The following is a 4403-nucleotide window of genomic DNA, read 5'->3' as shown; positions in this document are numbered from 1 at the left end:
CCTCTCTCCCAAATCTCCCGCCGGCACTCCAAGTCGTGCCCACCTTGCCCACCTTGCCCACCTTGCAAGCAGAACCCCTCCCCACAGCCTCCCCAGTGGCCGAGCACAGCTACCTCCCCTGCTGTCACAGCCAATCGCTTGGAGGTGTCCTCCTGTTTCTGCTGCTCAGGGTGGCTTCTCTCCCAGGACTCGCTGATGTGCCCTGACCTCACACCACTGTGTCATCTCCAGGGCCACCAGAAACGGCTTCTTCCAGGCACTGTGCCAGGGTTTCCATCCACTCTCCTCCCTTCTCCCCGGCTGTCCTAAGCAACCTGTCGTGTCCCCCCCAGGCCGTCCAGGGGACGTGGATTCCTCCTCCCCCACCCTCAGCCCACCATTCCCTCGAGATCCACCACCTTCCACCACTTTGAGCTATGATCTCCCTGCCTGCCTTCTTGCCTCCCCTCTTGTTCCAGGCTGGGCGTCTGCTCCCACCTGCACCCTCTTCCTGAGTCTCCCGTTCTGCCCATGAGCCCCTGCTGTCCAGTTTCTCCAGGGCCAAGTCCCAGGATCACCATGAGCAAAGGGATGACAAGTTACAGAGGTGATGCACAGCTTACAGGTGCTTTTATGTCTTCTTTGCCCCGAGGTCCTTATAAGAGGTGACAAGGACTGGCAGCCCGGGTGCCAGGCAGCCTGCAGACCCCTCAGCCCGTCCTGCGTGGTCGGTCTCCTCTGCCCCCAACTCCTGTGGGTCAGCTTCTATCAGCCTCAGCTGAGACTCACAACGTAGCAGGTGCCACACAGCTGTGAACCCTGATGGCCCTGTCCCACCTCCTGGCATGGGCAGAATCCAAGTTGAATAGCGCCAAGTATTGGCAAGGTCCTGGAACCGTGCTTTGGAGAAAAGACACCTCAAGTGACCACACACTGGGTTTCCATAGGACCCAGGGACTCCATACCCTGTCACCCCACCCAGAAGAGGGGACAGCACACACACAACTTGTGCTCACTTTATTCATAACAGTAAAAACGTGAAACCAGCTCAAATGTCCATCTGGCAAACGCACAGGCAAAATGTGGTATGTCCACACAGAACATTATTCACTCATAAGAAAGGGACACGTAGGGCAGAACACACACCACAACCTGGCGCGATCTGGAGAACACTGTTCAGAGACGGTCACAGAAGACACACTGTCTAGGACGCCGTGCACAGCGAGGTCCAGAGCAAGACGCTGAAGAGCCAGGAAGCAGGTTAGTGGTGGCCAGGGAGTGGCTGTGGAGGGCTGGGTCACCATGACAGTGGTGATGGGCGTGTGCCTGGGGGGACAAACTGCACAGCAGGTGGCTTAGGCACCACTGAAGCCACCAGACGATGGCACTCGGGCTCAGGAGGTGCCTGCGATCCCTTACGTGCCAGCTCTATTACATATGAGGTAGGATTCTGTTTAAAAAGCAGAACAAGTGTATGCAATGTGTTAATTCTTGAAACTGTCCTACCAATTTGATTTGAAACTGTCAAATTTCTATTTATCAATAAAATTATGGGAAAAAATAGAAAAAACAGAACAAGTCCATTTATGCACTGGGAAATATCTGGAAACATGTACTCCAAATAGCTACCTCTAGGAGGCGGGACTACAGGTTTTTCAAAATATGGCTTCCACAGTTCCCAAGTGATTTATTAACATGTGACACTTTTATGGTAAACAAGTAAATACAAAGTCCATGAAAAAAAACATACACACATAAGGAAAAGAAAAAATGTGTGTGTGTGTGTTGGGTTTTGTTTTTTTTTTTTTCCAACAGATGGTGTGGCCTTCATCTGGGGACCGTGGAGGATGTCATGCATCTCAGAAAACCCACCACACTGTGGCCCTTAGAGAAATTGAAAGTGCGTGTGCAGCAAGCCCAGTGCCTAGGGTCACCCAAGCTGTACTCATTTGCTGTACTAACAAACGTCTGGAAGCTCATGGCCACAGCTGTGAACAGCTTTTGTAATTGTAGAGGCCAAAGGTAACTTGTATTAATCTTGTGGAGTTTCAATAAATTTAGTATTAACATATTTAAACAAGTACATCTTTTCCTGAAGTATGTACACATTTTTGGCAAACTGTTACCAGGTCTATTTTAAGAATAGTTACTCTAAGGGCTTATCAAAGGGGTAGCAGGGATAATGGCAGGAATAAGGGGGAGAGGCAAGGGGCTTGTCCACTGCAGGACGACTCACAGCCCTCGGGCCCCTGACCGCTCCATATCTAGGGAGCTGTGGGGGTCGGGGTGCTGTCCCACTAGCCTGCTTACAGGTGACCCAGGAGGAGGGCAACCAAGTTCTTTGGCCATTGCAAAGTAAGCATTTCCAGGTTAGTAGCACACCTATAATCATTACATAGAGTGGCATGATCCAGGACAAAAGGGAACTGTCCTGAACACGTTTCTCCAGACGCTGAACTCCAGGGACTAACCTAAGATTAGGAGTCCAGCCAGTCCTCCCAGGGACTCAGAGACCCAGACATGGGCGTCTCTCCACACTCCCGCTGGACATCCTGGTCTGTCCTGGAGCAGCCAGTGTCCCTGTGCCTCTGGAATGGCTCCAGGGCTGCTGTGGTCTCCTGCAGAAGTGCAAAGCTGGAGAGCTGGAGGGGCTGGACTGGGCTGTATGGATGCTGCCTGGGTAGGAACAGTAGCAAAGCAAATGGTTCTTAGCAGCAATGAGTGAGAAGATGAGACACCCCTTTCCACACTGGAGATAGGGATGTCCATGAAGTCCGTGAGCCATGCACCTGAACACATGGGGTGTTACAGCTGAGAGAAGTAGGGGGAGCCTGCAGGGCCAAGCCAGAGGCCGTGAAGGGGACCCTGCCTGTACCTTCTGGCCCATGTGCAGGCACGCTGACCTCTGCGATGTGGGAACCTGCATTTCTGCGGCTGGCCATGCCCCTCTGGCACCATATGCACAATCGCAATGCTGCCTGCGTTTGGGGGTTTCCTAACCAATCCAGGCCAAGGCTCCGATGTAGATGTGATCAGGCTCTCAAAAAAGTGACTGCGGGACTTGCGAAGGGCAGACAGCACTGCTCCAGCGGCACTGTTACGCAGCATCCCGCCGCCAGAGCCTGACCACCAGTGTCCTTCCAGTTGGCACGCTGGGCAGCTTACGTTCTGCTGTTCCCAGTGTCGGCGTGACAAGACATAGGGTGATCGCGCCCAGGCACACCTGTGTGTGTGCGCGCGCGTGTGTGGGCCCTGACCACAGCATTCCTTAGGGTCACAGAGTTCTGACCCTGGGCACAAGCCCCTAGCAGCGGGCAGGGCTCCGGGAATGTTGAGCGCTGCAGCCCTGCCAGACCTGCACACGGGCCAAGGGACAGAGGTCCATCCTCTCTCTGCTGGGTCACACTCAGGAAATGGGACCAGTCACACGCCCTCCCGCCCCATGAACTCTGAGAAATACTGACAGCTCAGGAAGATGTCACTGTCCTCTGGGTTTTCCTTTTCTCCTCTGGCACTGGGCCGGGAACCTGAGCCGGTGCCATTCTGAGCCCGCAGGGTCCCCCGCCGGCCGGGGGCTCCCTGCCTCTGCCCCGCGGAGACCACGCGGGCGGGCGCGGCCCTTTCCCACGGCTGCAGAGGGCAGGCGTCCGGGGCAGGACTCGCCGCCCCAAGTCCCAGCTGCGGAGTGGCGCGGGGCGAGCGCGCGATGACGTGCACCGCCGCGCTGCGCGGGACCTGATGTCACAAAGGTGTCGCCAGCGGGCGCGGGGCCTGGCCAAGAGCCCGGCCTACGCCGAGGGAGCTGACGAAGGCGCCAACGCGGCGCCCTTCAGCCCTGCAGCCCCGTGCCCCGCCGCGCCAACCCGCGCATTCGATTCCGCCCAGCGCCGTAGTTCCGCCCTGGGTCACTCCGGCGCGGCGCGGCTCTGCGCGCTCCCGCCAGGCGCGTGCCGGCGCGCGCCGCGGTGGCGTGTATGTACGTCATATCGGCCGCCCGCCTCCCATTGGCTGTGACCGCCTCACCAGACGCAGAGCGGACGGGCGCGCGGGAAGGGCGGGGCCAGACGGGGCCACGCCCCTGGGCGGTGCGCGTGAGCGGCGGGTAGGCCGGGCCAGATCACGTGGCGCGGGGGCACTGGCCCGCCGTATAAGTAGAGCGTCCGCCTGGTACCGCGGCCGGGTGTGCCGTTTCTACCTCCTTCTTCTAGGGTCTTCGCTGGCGCCCCGCCTCTGCTCGCTCGCTGGCTCTCCGGCCGCGGGCGGGCGACCCTCGGCAGGTACGCGGGCGCTGGGGCGAGGGTGGGGATCCCGGCCTGTCCCGCCGAGACGGCTTGCGCGACTTCTGTGCTGCCCGCAGGACCTGGGCGCCGCGCGCACCGATGCCAAGGCTGCACGACCACTTCTGGAGCTGTCCCCGCGCCGCG

The 4403-nt window shown here is 58.2% G+C and overlaps 1 long non-coding RNA gene across 1 annotated transcript; it reads right to left on the bottom strand.

The window, feature by feature from the left end:
* Positions 1-983: 983 nt before the first annotated feature.
* On the bottom strand, positions 984-2535 carry LOC111816145. Its single transcript, XR_002820629.1, has 2 exons — positions 2451-2535; positions 984-1429 (listed from the first exon to the last, which is right to left on the bottom strand). It is a non-coding gene; the product is annotated as an uncharacterized LOC111816145 (long non-coding RNA).
* Positions 2536-4403: the final 1868 nt, after the last annotated feature.

This window comes from Octodon degus, unplaced genomic scaffold (assembly GCF_000260255.1).
Source record: "Octodon degus isolate 3935 unplaced genomic scaffold, OctDeg1.0 scaffold00027, whole genome shotgun sequence".
In the NCBI taxonomy this organism is placed as follows: Eukaryota; Metazoa; Chordata; class Mammalia; order Rodentia; family Octodontidae; genus Octodon; species Octodon degus.
Note: the sequence above shows the minus strand (reverse complement) of the source record. Positions and strands in the feature narration are given on the sequence as shown.